Here is a 22273-nt window from a genome sequence, read left to right as displayed (position 1 = left end):
AGATCCAGTCTGGCTTCTGGGAATATTCACAAGGTGAGGAATCTGCGGTTAGAAGTATCCATCAGAAAGCCATGTACTTTAGGATGTGATTTAACACGATGAAGTGCTCTTGATTGAGTCTTTATGACCACAGACTGGGGGGTGGGGGGAGGGGGAATCTTAAAAATTGTCCCACTGCTGTCTCTCAAAACTGCCAGGGGCTTGCCACATGCTTTTGCCTATTTGCAGTTGGACAGGATAAGGCTAGTAACCTCTTTCAGCAGATTTAGTGTTTTTCCTGGTATGCTTGGTTTAAACAGATATTTCAAATGTACCGGAGAAGGCCATCAAAAAGATATATACATTAGCCTGGTGGTTTCAAACAAACCAACTGAATGGGAAACTAACGAACAAGTTACTCACCTTCGGTAACGATATATCTGTAAGAGACATTAGTTAGTGATAGATTTCTTACCTTAGAATTACCCCCAAGCATCAGATTGGATCCGGAAAGTTTTCATCAGCAGTACCCCTGCACGTCGGTAGGCGTCATCCTGCAGCTCCGCGTACGTCGGCATCATAGTCGCCGAGATAACGTCGCTGGAGCTACTTATAGGCTCCCACACGCGCTTACGTCAGTTCTGTACATGACTTTCCACGCCAGGAACGCAGAGCCATGCAAGATACTGACCACTGGTGCATTGAAACTAGGGCCCTGAAAGGGATGACCTTAACCCTAGAAATCAGTTCACAGAACGGGGAGGATGGGTGGGGCGGTAAGGAGCCTATCACTAACTATTGTCTCTTACAGCTATATCATTACCGAAGGTAAGTAACTTGTTCATCTGAAAGAGACACGTTAGTGATAGATTCCTTACCTTAGAATAGATACCCCAGCAATACCAACCACGGTGGTGGGTCTGCGAACCAAGATCACACCAGAAAGTCATAGAGAACAGAACGGCCAAAGAAGACGTCTTTCCGGACCTGACTGTCAAGGCAATAATGCTTAGTAAAAGAGTGCAGCGAGGCCCACGTGGCTGCCTGACAGATGTCTTGCAGGGGGACACCACGTCCCAAAGCAGCAGTAGCTGCTGCACCCTGGTAGAGTGGGTGCAAACCCCACCGGAGGATCCTTTTTAGCCAGAGAATAACGGGCTTGGATGTACAAGTTACTTGAATGAATGAATGAATGAAATAAATCTTATTATGCGCAAACTTTGCCCAATGGGCGTCAAGGCGCCTAACTCAAATAATACAGCTCGTCAATCGAAAACAGCAATCTCTTATTGGTAAGCTTTGGTAAAGTACCAAGTTTTGAGGGCCTTTTTAAACAAATCCAAAGAAGAAAGGGTTTTGACCTCAATTGGAAGGGAATTCCAAAGCTTAGGAGCGGCAACAGAAAAAGCTCTTGCTCCCCATCTAACTAGTCTAGTACGAGGAACTACTAGTTGAAATAATCCAGCAGATCGAAGAGATCTGGATGGACTGTAGCGGGTAAGCAAGGACCCAAGTGCATCTTCCGTGCCAGCCGCAAGAGCTCTGTAAGTAAGACATAGAATCTTGAAAAAGACTCTATGTTGAACAGGAAGCCAGTGAAGATCTCTCCTAGCAATCGTAGCTGAGGATGCCAAGGGAAGAGCCAGAACAAAACGTGCAGCAGCATTCTGCACGATTTGCAGTCTATGGATAAGGCCCTTGTTGGACTCAGCATATAAGGAGTTACAATAATCGAGCCTGGAGCCAACAAGAGCGACTGCAATCTGCTTACGGGCCTGGAGAGAAAGATAGCTCAGAATCCTATTTAGGATCCTAATAACACCCCAACATGTGGCCACGGTCCTATTTGCTTGGAGCGTCATGGAAAGTGAGGTGTCAAACACCACGCCGAGATTTCTGGCTGATAGGGAGGGGGTGGGGCAGATGCCAAGAGATATAGGCCACCACTCGCTCGACCAAACATCTTGGTCTTTCCCAAAGACCAAGACCTCTGTCTTATCGCCATTTAACTTTAGGGAGTTGATGATCATCCAGTCTGCAACATGCTGCATGCATGACCTAAAGCTAATGGCAGATGTATGGACAGAGGAATGAGCCAGTGACACCATGATCTGGGTGTCGTCGGCGTAGGACACCACCTCCATCCCCTGCGATCTTACTAGTCTAGCAAGGGGAGCCACATAGATGTTAAACAGGGTCGGACTAAGGGCCGACCCCTGTGGCACCCCACATTGTAATGACTTGGCAGGGGAGAGGAAATTTCCAAGCTTAACTCTCTGTTCTCTACCATGGAGAAAGGAGTCAAGAAGATTCAGGGCCGGTCCAGTAACCCCTGCCTCACTAAGCCGAGATGTTAAAATGGCGGGAGACAGGGTGTCGAACGCGGCTGTGAGATCTAATAGGACCAGTATTATAGTTTGGCCACTATCCACTTTACGTCGGATGTTATCAACTACAACAGTGAGTGCGGATTCAGTACTATGATGTTTTCTGAATCCGTGCTGTGTGTTATCAAGATACTCACTGGTCTCAAGAAAAGTGGAGAGATGAGAGTTGAGGTGTGCCTCCAATATTTTTGCAGGAGCAGGAAGCAGAGAAATTGGTCTGAAGTTTTTAAGAAGGCCAGGGTCCAGAGATGGTTTCTTAAGGAGAGGCTTTACAATAGCCTTCTTCCATACTGATGGAAAAGACCCCTGGACAATAGACTTGTTCATGACTTCCAACATAGGCGGCAGAATACTATTTCTGCACTCCTTCAAAGTTTTTAGAGGTAAAGGATCCATAGGAGAGGAAGATTTAGTCCTATCAAGTAGGAGATTCAGTCCTTCCAAAGACAATGAGGGAAATTCCCTCAATAGTTTGGAAGGCTCTTTACCCAAAGTATCTAACCTGGCTATAGCAGATGGAATGTCCTTATCCAAAGAATGGCAGTGGGCTTCCAGGGCTAGGTGAATATCCAAGATTTTGTTGTGGAAGAAGTCCGAGATATTATCACAAAGGTCCTGTGAGCTCACTACAGGATCAGGAAGTTGAAGAGAGCATAGTGAATCAGCAATTTTGAAAGGCTCCCTAGATGAAGTTAGGGAACCTGTGAGATTGGAAAAATAATCCTGCTTTTCCACTACAACTCTCTGTTTATAGTCCCGTAAAGCGGACTTGTGAGCCACTCGATCTTTCGGATCCCAGGACTTCCTCCATCTTCTCTCGCTATTCCTACACCCCTGCCTTAGGAGTCTCAAATGCTCAGAAAACCAGGGAGCAGTGGGTTTCTGACGAGCTACATATCGCAGAGAGGCGGGGGCAAGCTCTTCCACGGCACTGGTAATAGAGTGAATGAGTTCTTGAGCTGCATCATCCGCAATCTTCGAGGAGAAAGATTCCGAGAACCGGATATGAGAAGCAATAGTATCATCGGTGATATTTCTAAAATTTCTCCTCAGAGTAAATGAAGTGGCGACATGATTAACTAAGGGCAGGGCGGGAAGGGCAAATTCAAGAGGTACTGCAAAATCATCTGTCCAGACCAACGGCAAAGGCGAACCCGTAGATAACCTAGAATCACTAGAGAAAACTCCATCAAGGATATGGCCAGCATTGTGTGTTGGGCTGCTCACCAACTGAACAAGGTCACAGGCTCCGAGTGACTCAATTAATGTCAGGGTATCCTTTGAGTTAATATCATCAAGGTGAAAATTAAAATCACCCAGGATGGAAAGATAAGATTTTCCAAAATACGGTTCTAGGATTCTAAGGAGATCAGAAGAAAAACTAGCCCTAGGGCCAGGTGGCCTATATATGAGTATCCCAGTAAAAGAGACAGATGGGGCACATAAGATGCAGAAATAAAGTGCCTCAAAACTATCTCCAGGCATAGTTCGAGATTTAATGGAGCAGGAAAGAGAGGATTTAAAAAGGAAAGCAATTCCTCCACCTCTACGCAGAGGTCTATCCTGCCTATGAAGAGAATAGCCATCAGGGATGGCCAGGAGTAGATCGTGACCGGAGGAGGCCGAAGCCCAAGTCTCCGTAATAAAGACCCAGTCTGGCTGTCTTTCTTCAACAAATTCATGGAAAGCAACGTTATGCTTGATCAGCGATCGCACATTAATTAGAAAACCGATGTTAAGCAACGAAGCAGAGAGGAATCCCAAGCGTGAATGGAATCTAGTAGAACTAGGAGCAGCGCGGCAAAGGAAAGCCTTACATGTCATGCATCGCTGGGAATACAGGATATCATCAGGTGAGAGGCGATGAAAATAGCGTTGCACTAAAGGTCTGAGGGCCATGAGTTACGACATAGAATAATGTCTAAGCCCCTCAATAAGTGGAGGGGGGGGTGCCAGCCGAGTCCAGCCCGCCCTGCAGCACGTCCTCAGCGCGGACGGGCGCAGGCGGGCTGAACTCAGGCGTAACTCCGGCGGAAGTCCGGCGATCCCGCTGCGCGTAGGCATGGCTACTATTTATGCTGGTCGAGCCTCCTGAATGAGGACTAGACCGCGATGTGGCTCACCCCTCACCCAAGATGGCCGCCAACGAGACAATGGCGAGGGACCCGCGAAATGCGGTGATTTTCCAGGTTACTGTGCGAGTAAGATGGCAGCGTGCAGGTAAGCGTGGCCGGCAATTAAAAACAGGGGGAAAAAGTTGAACCCAAAATTAACTAAGGCGACAAAACGGGAGTATTAAAATATGCAGGAGCAACACAATAACAGAGCGCTGCAAGCAGATACGCCGAGGCTGAATGAGGACTCACCTAGAGTTAGCCTGCTATTTATGCTGGTCGAGCCTCCTGAATGAGGACTAGACCGCGATGTGGCTCACCCCTCACCCAAGATGGCCGCCAACGAGACAATGGCGAGGGACCCGCGAAATGCGGTGATTTTCCAGGTTACTGTGCGAGTAAGATGGCAGCGTGCAGGTAAGCGTGGCCGGCAATTAGAAACAGGGGGAAAAAGTTGAACCCAAAATTAACTAAGGCGACAAAACGGGAGTATTAAAATATGCAGGAGCAACACAATAACAGAGCGCTGCAAGCAGATACGCCGAGGCTGAATGAGGACTCACCTAGAGTTAGCCTGCTATTTATGCTGGTCGAGCCTCCTGAATGAGGACTAGACCGCGATGTGGCTCACCCCTCACCCAAGATGGCCGCCAACGAGACCATGGCGAGGGACCCGAAATGCGGTGATTTTCCAGATTACTGTGCGAGTAAGATGGCAGCGTGCAGGTAAGCGTGGCCGGCAATTAAAAACAGGGGGAAAAAGTTGAACCCAAAATTAACTAAGGCGACAAAACGGGAGTATTAAAATATGCAGGAGCAACACAATAACAGAGCGCTGCAAGCAGATACGCCGAGGCTGAATGAGGACTCATCTAGAGTTAGCCTGCTATTTATGCTGGTCGAGCCTCCTGATACATTCGGTAAAGATGTATCTGGTAGAGACGATTCTAGCCGCAGATTCCTTAACGTAGAATTATCCCCAGGCGTGAGACTGGATCCGGAAAGTCTTTGCCACAGAACCTCTGCGCGCCGGGGGCGGTACCACGCGACCCCACCCTGACGTCGTCCGCGGACGTGACGTCAGCGAGGTCGTAAGTCCCACCCTGGCGCGCTGACGTCAGTTTTCTTCGGAGAACTTTCCTGCGCCACAACGCGGAGCCATCACCAACAAAACTGTGAGAGTATGGGAACAGTGTATAAAAAACAAATCAGTGAAACAAAAAGGGAAGACACGAATGGTGAAGAACAACACCATTAGGGACAGTGCCAAGCACTGCGTTACTGAAAATCATTGAAAGGAAAGAGCAGAGCAGCACTGTGAGAAGCAACCCTGCAAAGCGAAGGCGATAACCTCCCTGGAGGCAGAAAAACATGACAAAAATGACGTGGCAGACGACATAAAGGCAGCAACCACAATCTATAACAGTGAAAGGCAACAAGTCTGGAACAGAGGAGTAACGACAAAGCACCACAAGACAACACTATCTAGGAGTGTTGTATCCCCTGTAAGAAGCTAAAGGCAGAGGCACAGCCAAGAAACCCCAACCTAGAGGATTGCGGAGGAGGGAGAGAGAAGAGTATGAGAAGGCCCCACCCTGGAATAACCAGGGTGAAGGGATGCAGAAGTACACATGAACCTACCGTCCAATGACCACAAAAGAAGGAGTGGAAAAAGAAACAGAACGAAGCATCCCGCCAGGGAGGAAGAGAAAGAGGGCACCCACAGGAGACAAATGCCACCCGGAGGGAGGCGAGTGCAGAGGACCAGCTGAAAGGTCCTCGCAGAACGGGAAGGAAGGGCGGGTCGTGAAGGAATCTGCGGCTAGAATCGTCTCTACCAGATACATCGTTACCGAAGGTAAGTAACTTGTACATCTGATACAGACTACTAGCCGCAGATTCCTTAACGTAGAATAGATACCCGAGCCATACCCAGAGGGGAGGAGGGTCTGCGAGAGAACCTCACCAGCTTGGAAGACACAAGGCCCCAACAGGGGATGTGGCATGGGTACAGGAAGGACGGCCCAACCCCCACCAAGCAGAAGTGAGCAAAAACAAGGAGAAGGGAAGGCCAGGATACCACAAGCTGACCCGAGGATCAAAGAGCGTCTGCCAGAAAAACCGGAGGGGCAGACAGCACCAAGCGAGTACCAAAGGAAGAAAAGAACCACCCGCAACTCCAAGGAAAAGAGGCTGAACGGAGGCAGGGCCCGCCCCGGGAGAACACACACACTGCGAAGGGCACAGCTGAATGGGTGCCTATCCCGAAGTAGGGAACAAGGCCGGAACGGTTCCATAGCCGAGAAGCGCAGATGTGAGAAAGAAGACACAGACGCGCAAAGCTCCAACACACAAGGGACAGGAGCACACGCTGACACGGCGAGTCCCCCAGAGGGGGACCAAAACCACCATGCACACGCAGCAACAGCTGGCAAATACCAAGAAGCAGTGGTTCAGAACAAGGCGAGCGCAAGACTAAGACAAACAGGCCCCAACCGGAACGGCGAAGAACGAGGTGGAAACACCAAGACACGATGCTATGATTAGTATGACAAAGGTCGGGCCGATGACCCAGAGGCGAAGAGGATAGAAACATCAAGGAGATAGAGACCGCACCAAGCGGTATAGGGGACGCCAGGAAAATGCGAGGAACCTGAAAAGGTATCCACGCCCGCCCAGCTTTTTTTAAATTGTTTATTTTATATTTTTTATTTATACTTTTTCAAAATACAAAGCAGGCAGACGTAAGTACAGACAGGGTATCATTACAACTGTACAGATGGAACAAGTACAATAAATCAGCAAAATAGGTCTGAGGGCCAATAAAACACAGTGAGCAAGTAAACCATACACCGAGTTGTCAGAGGCATCATAATGAGAAGAACCATGTAATACACATAATAGCAGCATTCAATCGTAGGAAGAGTTCAGGAGAGGGGGGGAGCAGGGTCGAGTAGCAGCTTGTAGAGGATATGAGGGTTCAAGGGGGTGCCATTGTGTCAGGTTGTGTGTTGTCAAAGCTAGCAATAGGGTGTGTAAGCAGATACGTTGTGAGGGGTCCCCAATTGTCCCGAGGGCGGGAGGTAAGTGGGAGTAGGTCAGCAAACGCGTACATTTGGTCCTGCCAGAATACCATGTTCCGAATCCACTCCTTAAATTTAGGTGCCTGTCCCCGACCCCATCGGCATGCAATGCGCCGTTTGGCGAGAAGGAGACTAAATGAAACAAATGTTATGTGTTTCACTGCTATGGTTACAGTATACCCAAGAAGTGAGAAAAGGGGATTATGCGAGAGGCGTAGCAATCTCATCTGTTCCAGCGCTTCCAATACCTGAAGCCAATACTCCTGCACAGCAGTGCAGTCCCACGCCAGGTGAAGGAAATCAGCCCCTGTAGCCCCACATCGGTCGCACCGATCATCATCCCGCAGCTTAAAGCGATGAAGTTTAGCTGGTGTATAATATGTGCGGTGTAAGTATTTGTAATGAAGGATCCGGAGGCGGCTACTGGATGTGCTGTGTTTCGTTTGCTTGCAACAATAGGTCCACTGCTCCTCTGTAATAGCAAGCTCCAGTTCTACAGACCATTTATCCCTGGAGGTATTTTGTGAGGTGTACTAAGTAGTGTATAGAGAATGGTATAGGGAGGAAACTAAATGAGGTGCTGCGTCAATGGCCAATATTAGACGAAGCGTGGCGACCTCCGGAGGCTCTCGGGGGAAGGAAGGAGTATGTTCTTTGAATCCCTGCCGCAACCGGATATATAAAAAGATGTCCATGGGGAGGGGGGTCGCGCGGAGAAGCGTTGTTGCGAGGTACAAAATTTGCCTTGGAGGAAAGGTCTCCCCAGGACTTAATCCCATATTTGGCTAGAGTTTTCTTAAATATTCCTTCCTGAAGGACTGGCATTTTTGGGTGATACGTCAAGGGAAGCAAAGGCGAGTACAGCATAGGGGCCCGGGTGCGCTCATCAATACGCTGCCACGCCTGAACAGTACTTGTGATTGGAGACGAAGCCTCCACACGCGCAGTGCTGGCAGTGAATATGGCGCCGTCTAAAGGAATGGGATCCGATAGCCAGTGTTCGGCAGCCACTTAAGGCATGTATCTGGGGGGATGGAACCAGAAGTGTGCGAAGTGGGCTTGCACACAGGCATAATAGAGTTTGAAATTGGGTATGTCGAACCCCCCTTGCGCGTAGGGTCGAGTGAGGACGTCCCACTGCACTCTGGGTTGTTTACCACCCCAGGTGAGGCATATAAGTTCAGTCCGGAGCATCGAAAAAAAGGCTCTGCCTGGGTTATAGGGTATGTTCGTAAATAAATAAAGAAGTTTAGGAAGGATAACCATTTTTATTAAGGATATACGGCCTGCAATGAATAACGGGAGGGTGATTCAGCGCGTGACCTTGTCCCTTATCCCATCTAGGGCACGGCCGTAAGTAAGACGCATCAATTCATCACGATTCGCGGAGATCCAGATGCCAAGGTATTTAACCTCGTCGGGGCACCACTCAATCAATAAGTCTGGAGCTAATTCCGTAACTGAGGAGGTAAGGGGGAAGAGTTGAGATTTGGACCAGTTTATATGGATCCCAGACAGCCCCCCGAATCTCACAAACGCGTGAAGCAACAGATTAAGGTTTGTCTGGAGCTCCCTGACATATAACGTGACATCATCCGCATACAGAGAAATCAGGATATGTCGGAGTGGGCAGCGGAGGGCCTTATCGTGATGGTATTGCCTGACTCTAGCAGCAAGGGGTTCAATCGCCAGGGCGGATAGAAGTGGCGACAGCGGACACCCCTGTCGGGTGCCGCGAGATATCGGGATAGGAGGTGAGGAGTGGCCATTAATAAGGACTTTGGCTACAGGCTCAGTGTAGAGGAGGCGAACCCAAGATATAAACCCCCGCGGAAAGCCCATGTTTTGTAAAATTACAAAGAGGTAGTCCCATTCCACCGAATCGAACGATTTTGTGGTGTCAAGGAAGACAGCGGCTAGGGGAATCTTTAGGTCTAACGTACGGAGAGTGGAAAAAAGCGTGCAAATATTATGTGAGGTCGCCCAGCCAGGGACGAAACCAGCCTGGTTGGGGAGCACCAACTTGTCCATTAATAGGCTGAGGCGATTAGCTAGGATTTTTGCGAGGATTTTGGTGTCAATATTAATTAAGGATAGAGGTCTATATGAGTCGCAGCAATCCGCAGCCTTGCCAGGCTTAAGAAAGGACGATATCAACGCCAATCTCATGGAGGAGGGCAAACAACTGAGCTCCTGCGCTTCGTTAAAGATGAGTTTATGAACGGGAAGCAGCTGATTGATATAAGCTTTATAAAAATCTACAGGAAGGCCGTCAGAGCCCGGGGCCTTGCCAGACTGTATTTGCATTATTGCCTCGTGTATTTCATCATTTTCAAATGGTGCCGCGAGGAACTCCTGCTGTGTATCACCCAGCCAGCCAAGAGTAATATGCTGCAAGAAGGGGGTCAAATCAGGGGGCTCAGCTTTGCAGGAGCTGTACAAGGTGGTATAGAAGTCAGTAAAGGTGTGTAGAATGTCCTGACTATCCCTGCGTTGTATACCATCCGAGTCTGTAATCTCGATAACGTAATTGGCGAATCTAGGGCGCCATATCAATTGCGCTAGCTGCTTGCCTGGGCGTTCGCCCTCGCCATATTTACGTGCAATGTAATATGTCCCGCGAAAGCGTGTTTGGAGTCGGCGGTTTCTTTATATTCCGTGAGTTTATCTCTAAATGTTGAGAGGGACTGGCCCGAGTTAGGTCCTCCGAGGTCAGTCTCCAACTGTTTGAGTTCGGTTTCTAGTTTATGAAGGATACGGCGTAAGTCACGCAAAACCCCAAAGCTTTTGGCCATGCAAACCCCGCGTATTGTAACCTTAAAGGCTTCCCACACCACCCCCACCGAGGAGGTTGAGTCTATATTGGTCTGAAAGAAGGAAGTGATTTCCTCCCCAATCTCTGCTCTGAACACCGTGTCGAGCAAGGCCTCCGGAGCAAGCCGCCACAGTTGGGGAGTAGACCGCAGATTGGGTGGGGCAATCGTGATGAGTACTGGCGAGTGATCTGAATAAATCCTGGCTAGATGGATGGCACTTTCAACCCAGGAAACAGCGCCCCGGGAGACCACCCAGTAATCCAGTCGGGCCCAGGAGGCGTGGAGAGCAGTATAATGGGTACCCTCCTTATTCCCGGGATGGAGGTGGCGCCAGACATCGGTGAGCCCATGGGCTGAAAGTATGCCCTGCATGGCGGCCTGGGTTTTGGTATAGTGGATGGGGAGAGTGTTAGATCTGTCCATCGTTGGGTTAAAAGCAGAGTTAAAATCACCCCCCCACCCCCCCCCCAGATAATGTGAGTAGATCCGACTTGTAAAATACGGCCCCATAGTGTGGTAAAAAAATCCGGGTCGTCCGTGTTTGGGCCGTACACTCTCGTGACCCATTGAGTTCCGAGTGTGCCCCAGAGTATACAGCTGCGGCCCATGTGATTGTGCTGTGTGCCACTCAGGAAAAAGGGTGAGATGCACTTAACCAGGATTGACACCCCCCTGGAGTATGTGGAGTAAGAGGAGAAAACACGTGTCATGGCCCATTTACAAGCGAAAGTGGGGGAGCGGGAAGGGTCAAGGTGGGTTTCCTGCAGTACCGCTATGTGTACATGATGTCTGTCCAGGTAGGAAAGGTTTTGCCTGCATTTCCGAGGATCTCGGAGGCCTCTAACATTCCAGGAGATTAGGTTAAGGCGTAGGGGCTCAGCGTGTTATGGCATGAGGAACTGCGTTATGAAAGGTAAGGAGCGATCTGTAGAAGGTATAATACCATGTGTGTTGTAGTACAAGGTCTGCGCCTGTCAAGTAGATAAAAGAACAATACGAACAATGAGCATAATCCCCCTCCTCCCCCACCCACAGCAGCACCCCAAATGTGCCGTCAGTATGACCTTCACCCAAAACAACAAAAACATTGCAACAGTGCAATAAGGACAGAGTCATTATTCAAATGAGTGATCTAAGGGGGATCTCCCATGCGGGGGTACGCCACTGGGCTACGAGAGCCTCCCCCAGTGCTGTTAAGTAAGGGGGGAAGGGTACTTGGCAAATATGGCACTTGGGTCAAACAACCTCCAGCAACAATAGAGCAGCACATTTGAAGAAGGCATAATCAGCTGGGAAACAGTTTGCGTCAACACAAGCATCATTCACCACCACCATTTTGCATCAGCGCACCACATCAGTCTGCCCTTGGAAACTGGCATCTGTTGATTCTCCCCTAGTGTCCGTCCGTGGCACGTGTTCTATTTAAATTAATGTTTTCCAACCTCCACTCCCCCGTTATTTATGTTCCGCTCCTTCATAACAACATTTTTTATAACAAACAAGCATGCGAACAGGCAGGAAGAAGTTGCCAGCAGTGCAAGTACAAAAAAAGTAGAAAACATTTTTTATGTTAAAATCTTTTTTTAATCAGGTTTTTCAGTTGTATATAATGTCGTCTTCGTTTGTATAAAGGTAACAAAAATGCTTAACACTTTTTATTATAACTTTTCAACATAATGCATGGCAGCCCCAATGCTCTACAACATAGCCAAAAGTTCTGGCCAAACACATAAGGTTCCAAAGACGAGACCTATTGGCTATGACAATGCTTGTTTTTTAAAGAAAAAGGTGTCAAGGAAATAACCAAGTCCTTTCTAAAAGCGGGGACTCTTCTACCCCTATGAGCCCAGTTATAGGGAACGGAAGCGTTAAGTAAGGAAAAGGGCTCCTTCTACTCCAGGAGTCATTGAAAATAAAATAAAGAGGCTTGTAGTTTTTGTGGTGAAGGATTAAAGGGGCCCGACCAGGATTCCCTTCTTTGGGAGGAAAAACAGGAGTGAAAAGAAAAAGAAGGGAAATGAAAAAAGAAAACAGCCTCATTCAGCAGTGAGCACCTTCCCGTATAACCGGTCCACCCAATTGCTCACACAACTGTCCCCCGCCCCTTCTAGGCACAGGTACCGCCATCTACCGCAACTCTCCTGAGTTGCGGCCGCTCGTCGGATACCTCCATGCAGTGGCGACTCGCCCATTGGGGTGTGGGGGCGTGGCCCCACTGCTTTCTCGCGGTGCGAGAAGGCAGAAACAAACGGTAAAAACTACCATTTATGTTTCTGCCTTCTCGCTTTGCGAGAAAGCAGAAGTGCCGCTTTGTCTGGTTGGGGGCGGGAGCGTGGGCGGTCCTGCTCGAGGGCAGGGGGGGAGTGGCTTACCCACTGTTGTGGGTACTGACTGTTTGGTCTGCCCTGGAGCCGACCAAACAGTCAGTACCTACAACAGTGGGTAAGCCACTCCCTCCCTGCCCTCGAGCAGGACCGCCCATTCTCCCTTGTTCTCTACGCAGAAAAAATGTCCCGGCTGGGGCGCTCGCCTGCTGCGCCTACCAGCCTTGTGATTGGCTTCATGGCTTGAGTTGCATTGCGTAGGGGAGGGCAGGAACACGCAGACTCACCAGTGCAGCGTGGCCAGCCTTAAGCGGAGGCAACTGAACTCAGGTATGATCGTTTTTTTGTTGTTAATTTTTGTATTCCCCACCCGCGACTTCCCCCTCCCTCGAGCATACCGGCCGCCACTACATTATCTGAGTGGAGGATGAGAGATTTCTTGGTGGACGGATGAGATTGTTGAGTAGAAGTTCGGTTTGCTGGACGCGGAGGACCCTTTGATGAAAAGTTGCAGGGAGATGACGTCGGATTGCAGGGAATGGAGGCAAATGCCAATAGTAATAAACAAGTGATGAGATTCAGCCCTTCCTTGTAGAAGTAAAGTGTGTTTGCTAATACAAAGCAAGTTAGGAAATGTGATATTTGATGAGCCTGTGAATTACGCGATGCGTGACACAGGTCTGAGATAATTCGAGTCACGTCAGCATTACACAAGAAGGTTGCTCGTACCAGCGGGACAGGCTCCAAACATCTGGGTGGTGACCCTTAAAATGAGAACCATCCGTCTTCCTGGAGCGCAGCCCACCAGGCCCTCACAGAGCTGCCAAATAAATGCAGTGCGCCATTACTCTGTGAAGAATTCTCACAATGTGTTTCAGTCGCAGCCATCATTCAGGCCGAAAAATGGGTCGCATCCCCGCGACATGGTAATGTGTTGCCAGCGTGCTGTCCAAGCCTCGCAGTCTTCATGATAACTTTATCAACTGACTAGTCAGTACAGCAATCTACTGAAAGACAGCATTGCTGCCGTCATGGGTAATCGCATATTTCTCGTGTTGAGGGCCTGAGTTTGGAATGAAAAAAAACAGAATTTCACGCTTTGAGCCCTGTCCATTTTATCTGGGTTTTTTTAGGTAGAGGACCGTCCGGTCTGCCGAAGGCAGAACCGGAAGTCGGAGATTTAATGTTTTGGAGAAGAGGGGCTTGAACCCGCCCCTCTTCTCGCCTCTTCTCCATTGGCTGGCCTCTTGAATGCTGGCCAGCCATTGGAGAAGAGGCTTTGTCACTCCGAACAGGCCCCGTCCTTTTCGGATTCGGGGGCGTGTTTTTTCGTTACTTTTCTAATTATCTCCTCCAGCCAATGGCAAGAGGAGAACACGCCCCCGAATCCGAAATCGCCGCTGCCTTACTCGGAGGCATTTCTGCTTCGCCTCGGAGAAAGGCAGTGGTGTGCTTGTTGTGAGATCTGCCCGGATGAACACCATGGAGCCTAATGTCAGCACATGTGTGGGAACTGTTTTTAAATATCCGACGTATGTATCACGTCAACATATGGCACATGCATAACTCACGGAGATTCTGGATCGGAAGCCTAGTGTGCAGCTCTTTGGGTGTGTCACGCACTTTTGTTTACGGTGGATTTGCGTATTTTTCTGTGTTTACGTTCTATCACTTGAGGATGCTTGATTTATTCAAGCCCCATGCCCGTTTCTTTCGAGACAATAGTAAGCTTCCTGCTTTGGATTTTCGCTTTGCCGGCCAAATTAACCAATTACTTCACCTGACGTAGAGGGGTCTGCATTTCAAAGACAGTCTAGGCTTAGGCCTGCTGCAGCGAAGAATTCCAAAATACCCAATTACGGACCTCAGAAGGAGTCAACATTTTTTGAGATTAGAGTCAGAGGGAGTTTGCTTCACAACCTCGCGTCTAATCATATGCTGTGCTACACACACTTTTAACCTGCTTGTTTAGGTTAGCAGCTAAATCTTGGCTGGAGGCAAAATGGCGCCCATACGTCAATGGACGGAATTACACCTTTAATTGGAAACAGCATCATTCTGCAGAGAAAAGAAAATACACGGAACTACAAAAGTATAATGAATAATAGTGGTGAAATTGAGAGGTACTTTTAGCATGCTATGAGATCACGGCTGCAGAGCAGACACGAGGGCACTGGTGATTCTGACGAGCATAGAGCCTTTTGAGGGCCAGGACAGCCACAGATGGTAAATGTTAGCAGACGTCAATTCATAATGTTGGCTTAAAGCCCGGATACTGGTTGTGGCTGGAGATGATATTTATCGTGAGGTCGATTTAAATTGTGGGGCCGAGTGATAATAGTCCAATTTAGGTCGAAGTCACATTTCGCATTTATTAATGTTGATATATTGGTTAAACCAAGTTTGCTTCCCGGCCCGAGTTTATGATACATGCCAAGATTTTAGAACAGGAAAGTTTGAGATTTTGAAAACAAAATCGGGGGAATGTTTCCCTATTGACTCCTATTAAAGTAGAGGCAATTTCAGGCGGGAGGCACCGAAAATAAAGCCATTTGTTCTGCTGCAATGGCCGGGAGTCTCCCACTGCAATCAGGTCTGTTGGCATGTATGGGTCCCGAGTGTGCTAAATGACGGAAGGTGAATTGTTTTTTGTTGCTCTGCATGATAGCGGGCATTTGCTACAGTGCCCCACATAGGGATGGTAAGCGCTATACAGGTACTGCAATGCACTGCAATTTGTTAAACTCAGAAATATTTTCATTAGAAAGGTCCATTTCGTTTTTGTAGTCTTCAGTGAAACATTTACAGTGGTTTTAAACTAAGGAAAAAGCATAGAGAGCATTGGGGCCTAGAGAGATGTTCGAGGTGGCTGGCTAATTTGGAATTGTCTGTAAAGGAAATAGCGATTTTTCAAAGAGTTTGTAATACACGCCAGAAGATCAGAATACATTTGTTACCACAATCTTGAAAAATATTGTGGAAGAAAAACATGCAACTGGAAGCCTAACAATTGTACAGAGCAGTGTCACATAAATGGTCTAGTGTCTCTAAATTTGGCTATTGTCATTATTGGCCGGATCATGTAAACATATGTGTCAGCTGAAAATTTCAGAGGGCTTGATGTTAGCAAAACATGACTCCTAGATTGTCTTTCCCATTTTTAGGTCCTGCCCACAAACAGCTTTTAGCTGTCTGTTGTTGAAGTCTCATTGTGGATTGTACCAATATTTACAGTGGGCGTAGCGTCAGTCCATTACTTACTATTGTTTGGTTTTCTTGTGAATATAAAATTTGCTTGCATCTTATTAAATGGTTTTCCTTCCTCTTCTTGTATTTTTAACTATTATGGGGTAATGCTTCCTTACCATCCTTTTGACAGGATGACTTGAACCTTCCACAGCTCCGAGACATTTCTGCTTCGCCTCGGAGAAAGGCAGTGGTGTGCTTGTTGTGAGATCTGCCCGGATGAACACCATGGAGAATAATGTCAGCACATGTGTGGGAACTGTTTTTAAATATCCGACGTATGTATCACGTCAACATATGGCACATGCCTAACTCACGGAGATTCTGGATCGGAAGCCGAGTGTGCAGCTCTTTGGGTGGGTCACACACTTTTGTTTACGGATGGATTTGCGTACTTTGCTAAGAAATGCTGCATTTTTGTGCTCACTTCCATGGCTCTCGGGTTAAAGAGAAGGGCTCTGCACCATGCTGCAGAGGATCACACGTGCATGCCAGAGGGCCAGCCCTGCCTCGGCAGCAGTCCAGCGCGAGGAAGCCCATCCAGCCTGCGCCCGCGGCCTTGCACGTGCACTCACCGCCACACCGCTCTGCAAGGTTTCCAGAAAAATCGCATACCTAGTTTCCGCTAATACTTTGCAATCTTGCGACTCCACCTGTGACGCCTTTTCTATATGTTCTTGGGCAGACAGAACTGACCAGGCAATAGGTGATAAAGGTAACTACACTTACTAATTTGAATGTTCAGACAGTGCTTTCCTTTGTAAAAAGAAAATGACTTTATTAAGTAGTTAGTATAATGGTGCACTTAAAACTTCAAAGAAAACCTGAAGGTCCTAGAACCTTACAGGTCAGAAATCGAACCCTAAATGTTAATATAGCTCCCTCACACTAGGCACTAGAAACAGTTTAACAGTAAGCTATTTGGCATATTGTGTATGATTTTGAGTGTCTCGATCGATTTGTCTGTCTTTTTCTTTTTTTTAAAAGTTATCATGTTGCAAAAAGGGTTAATTTGGCTTGAAATCAATTAGTATTATTAAAAAGAACTCAAACTATGCTGTTTCTTTTTGGACACTGCGTTTGTGCGACTGGTGCCACCACACCGGGTGCTGGCTTCCTGGCGGCGCCGTGTTCAAAAGTTTATTTAACTTTTGAAGCACCTGCTGCAGCGTTTCTTTCCGCCGGCATTTACCAGGCCTCACATAAATGTCGAGAAAACTCATGTGATTAATTATCTTCCGGGAGAGCGAGCAGCATTTTGTATAGTTGAGGTTTTGACTCATATGAAGTTAGTGCAGAGGGTTAATAAGAACGTGTACTAAGTAGATTACAGGGTGCATATGATGTAAACAGATTACTGCTTTCAAAAGAGACATCCTTCTGTTACTTACCATTTATAACTTAAAGTCCTAATATAGAATGGTGAGCTATTAACTTTCATCCCAGAACTGCATACACACTGCAAAGTATACATTATTAGAACATTGATTAATGTTGCAAACAGGGTTAATTTGGATAGAAATCAATTCGTATTATTAAAGAGAACTCCCAACTATGCTGTTTCTTTTTCGACTCTCTATCTACCTCACTCTCTATCTCACTACCTCACTCTCTATCTACCTCACTCTCTCTCACTACCTCACTCTCTATTTCAATACCTCACTCTCTCTATCTCACTACCTCACTCTCTCTCTGCTAATGCAATAGGTATCACATATGCAAAAAAAAAGCTAATGCCAATAGAAATGACAATGCCATTTATTTAGGGATACAATAATGATAAAAAAATAATGAGCAATACCAATAGCTCTACCTATAATATTGCCGAGACCATTGCATTGTAAATGCTTGTTTTTAGATGTTTACTCGTTGCCTGCGAGGCTTTGAAATTTTTTGTGAGCGGGGTTTAAAAGCTTAAATGATTATGTGGGAAATATCATATTACCATAGGAAAGTCATGGTGGAATTTCTACAAGGAAGCCAATTTTAACATGACTGCCGCTCTTACACTGAAACATGACGTGTAATACTAGTGAGGAAGTTGGGCGGATTGGCTCCATATTTCAAAAACAGGAAATGCAGTTTTCAGATGGATTTTGGCTCTGAGTTGCTTTCCTCCAGGGACGAGTCTCCAGCTTCTTGAAGAATCGGTGCTTCGCCTACAGCTAAGTTTTGTGCTTGTGCGGTTGATTTTCACTGCTCTACGTGTCATGTTGTCCTGAATAAGTAGTGTGTCACTCTGTCTGGGATCTTGCGGGACAGAAATCAATTAATTAAACATTCCCAGTATAATTAAACATTTCCAGTATAATTAATGGCAATGTAACTGCATTGCGGCGGCCAACACCTGCTTTGTCATTCTGTAATACCCCGCGCACTGCTGTCTCACTGCCATAGTTACATTCTGTACCCAAGAGTATTGCTGATGATTGGTTGAGATTTGAACAGGCACCTTTCAATGATTGTCTTCCTGGTTCAGTTCTAAGCATCCCTGCTTGATTAAACTATCTTCTAAACCCATCGTTTCTTTAGCTAGGACAGTTTCTCAGTGAAAGGTAGTTATTACATTCAGATGAAAAATAGTGACTGTTAGTCGGAACATTACAGTGTTTTGTTATGTCAGCATCATGTCTAGGTACAAAGCATACACAATATGAATGTCGCAATCAAATTTGTCCTTCGTCAGTGGCAGTGAGTGATTGGTAGTAGTGTGGCTAGGTTTAGGTGAGTGGGTGACTATGAAATTGATAACTTGGGTGGCTTTGGAAAAGTAGTAGTCTGAGTGGCGATATAGGAGTTGAGTGAAAGTGGCAGTGGGGAGGTCATGGTGTCAGGAGAAAGCATAGCGTGGGTAATAGTGAAAGTGGCCCTCGGTAAGAGGCGGTGTTAGTGGTTTAGTGCCAATGAGTCTCTAAGTGTGTCAATTATAATGTAATTGGCAGTAGATGACTACTGTAGAGGGTGATTGTTTGCTAATGATGATACAGACCATCAGGGAAATAGTTATAAACATGTTTATGATGGCTGAAGGTGTTTGAACATGTTGATGGTGTTGGGCAGGGTTGAGATTCTGGGTGGGTGCGCACTATTTCAAGACTATACGTTCCCACTGCTTTATAAGCCTGGCTTTATCATGGAATGCATTTGCTTTAAACTGCACCATTTGCCAATCTTTTTCCAATTTTCTCTTGGGAGGAGGACCCAACCTGTACCCCACTTTTGCTCGCTTCGCTTGCTGCTTAAAAGTCATGCCCAACTTTTCCGCCCCACTGCTTTCAAATGTCACCAGCCGCCACTGCCACCATGGGACAACACCCCACCCCACACCACGAGTAGGGGCCTCATCAACATCTGAGTCCTCTTCCTTCACCCACGTAGAGTGGTTCTCCAGCGATCGGCTTCCCGGTTCCCTGCTCCTCGCTCTTCTTCTTCCGAGTGAGTGGGTTTTCTTTTATGCGACGCCATAATTTTTTTCGTTGGTCCGGGTGAGTGATTGGTTGGATGGGCTTCGGTCGCCTCCTTTCTGTTGGGGACAGCAATAGTTCTTTCTTAGTGTTGGGGCCGACTTCCTCTCTGAGAGATTCTTTTGCTTTTACAGGTCCGACATGGAAGAAAGGACGAAGACAGGGAGGACGCCAAAGGAACATAAGGTAAGTAGGGAGGGCTCAGGGATGTCAGGTGTTTTCTTACATCAGAATTCCTCAAAATCTTGCCGTAAGGGTCCACAGACCCCTCCCACTCATCACCCAATACAGACCTGTCCTAGTAATGAGGAGCTGGTTACAATATGGGGAGTCTGCCTCCCAGTCGACACCGGCGTTGGACGAAGTCCGTCCGGCTCAGTGTCAAAGTTGGGAATTATGGTGGCGCCAGAGGGTCAGCATCGGAGTAGGCGCCATTAAAGGTCAAGGTCGCTCAACCAGCGCCGCTCCAGATCAGTCAATAGATCCCTGGGGCCTGATTGGCACCGAGGGCAAGACAACTGACTGAAGACCAGTAGGGGCCCTTCCTGGACCCCTGGGGCCCAAGAGTACTCCAGAGGGGTTGGGCCACCAGAAAATGAGGTGCATGGCCTCATAAAATTCTTTCAGTTGGGCAGGGGTCACACCCGGAAACTGAGGAAGGCGTGGAGACAGCCCAGGTGCAGGCTCCACCACAGAGCTATGGCTTGAGTGTCGACGGCCCGGCGACTCGTTCGAAAACTTGTGCGGTGAAGTCTTAGACCTCCTTGACTTCCTTTTCTAGTGGGACTTACCCGACAGCTTGGAGTGGGATGATGATCGCCGGGTACGACTTTGCTAACGATCTCTGGACATTCCTCACAACTGAGATCTGGAGCGGTGCCAAGTCGTTCGACCTTGGGCAGCGAGGAGCTTGAGGGACCACAACCTCCGTGCTTTGGGATGCATGGCGTGGCAATCCTCGCATGCTTTGGCATCGTGGCCGCGTCCAATACCCCAGAGGTAAACAAAGTACAGGTCCATCACCAAGATCTGCCGGTTCCAGGCATCGCAAGGTTTAAAACCTGCCTTTCTGGTGGACGGCCTACATACGAGGCGACAAAGTCTTAAAACATCTTCGACAAAAAGTGACTGGGGATAGCTCTCTCCCAATCTGCACTGACTGGCGCGGAAAGAAAAAAACTGACATCCCACACTGTGGCAGCGCCTACATAGACACCGCGCATGTCACTTCCGGATTAGATGACGCCGTTGATGCAACGAGGAGCCAAACAATGCCCTCTACCATAGCGCAGGGGTACTGCTCACCAAAAGTTTCCGATCCAGTTTGATGCTTGGGGAATATTCTAAGGTACGGATTGTGCAGCTAGAAGTCTCTATCAGCTTGTTTAGGTAAAACATGGTAGTGGTAATGTCTGTGCATACCAGTACTATGGAATTCTTTATTCTGGGAAGAAAGGATTGATGCCCTTGAAAAAAAAGCTTTCAACTCTAGCATGTTTGATGTGCATTTTGGATTCCAGTGGTGTCCATTTGCTGTGAATTTCCAAGTCTCCCCAACCTTCTAGAGAGGCATCTGTCTCATTTTAAAGTGAGAACGAGAGCAAATGAAAGAAAGTACTGGGGAAATGATGTCTTCTCTCTTCCACCATGCCTTTGCTAGCTTCATGTTTGTTGTAATTTGAATTATGGCCTTCGAATGACCCCTGCGCTTGAACCCATTGAGTATCTAATTGTTCCTGTAGCGGTATCATTTGCAGCCAGCAGTTTGGAATTAGTGGAATACATGAAGACATCATTCCCAGTTTGGATTTGAATATCCAGATAGAAATAAACTATTTTCTTGTAAGGAATGTTACTAGATGTACTATACACTGTATCCTTTCTTTTGTGGGTTATGCTTTGAATGTCTCTGTATTCAGGTTTTCCCCTCCAGGAAGGTAATCCGTTAGCTTGGGATTAGTGAAGACTTTTCTCTGTTTAGCTTTAGTCCTAGATCTTTGACGAGCAGTATGCAGGCCATCGTCGACCATCTTGCAGAGCGAAAAGATGGATCCTTGATAAGCCAGTCATCTAAGTATTGGAATACCTGATGAAAACTGCTACTTGAGCATACACTTGGTGAAAGTTCTGGGAGCAGATCAAAGGCTGAATGGGAGAATTCTGAACTCATAATGGAACCCTGCAAATCTTATATACTTTCTGTGCTTTACATGAATGGGGATGTAAGAATAAGCTTTGAGAAGATCTAGAGAAGGCTTACAATCTCCCGAGCTTAGAAGATGTAGAATCTGGAGTGAATGCTTCCTGAACAGTTGTCTCTTTATGGTTTGTTAAAAAGTCGTAAATCCATTACTTGTCTCCATTTCCCAGATTTTTTCTTTATGAGGAAGAAATAAGAAATAGACTACCTTGTTTTGTTTGCATGGATATATGGAACTTCCTCCATAGTCCCTTTGCAAATGAGAAGCAAGAGCTCTTGTTTTAACAGACTGAGATGTTGGCTTGACATCTTTCAAGGAGGCTTCCTGGGAGGTGTAGGAACAAATGTGACCATGATGGACGATATCCAGCATCCATTTGCTTGCAGAGATATCCTTCTATCGGTTGTAGTAAGTGTTCAAGTCTGTGATGCAATGTGTCGGTAGAAGTGGAGAGGTGTCTGGTGCCAGGAAATTGTCACTTTTTTTGCAGAGTTTTATATAGCGCGAACTTGACCCGAATCCAATCGGGTATGAGAGCGTTTTACATAGCACCAGTTACGTTACAGGAGGACACACATTCATTAGGTCTCGCCTGACCCAGCGCATGCGCTGGTCTGGCGAGACTTTTTGTGAGGGCTCAAAAAAGTGCTGCCACTGTA

At 47.3% G+C, this 22273-nt stretch overlaps 1 protein-coding gene across 3 annotated transcripts in view; it reads right to left on the bottom strand.

Annotated features, from left to right (window-relative positions):
• TANC2 (tetratricopeptide repeat, ankyrin repeat and coiled-coil containing 2) overlaps positions 1-22273 on the bottom strand; it is a 2520149-nt gene that overhangs the window by 1345644 nt on the left and 1152232 nt on the right. The window lies entirely within an intron of this gene.

Source organism: Triturus cristatus, chromosome 1_1, assembly GCF_964204655.1.
Source record: "Triturus cristatus chromosome 1_1, aTriCri1.1, whole genome shotgun sequence".
Lineage (NCBI taxonomy): Eukaryota > Metazoa > Chordata > Amphibia > Caudata > Salamandridae > Triturus > Triturus cristatus.
Note: the sequence above shows the minus strand (reverse complement) of the source record. Positions and strands in the feature narration are given on the sequence as shown.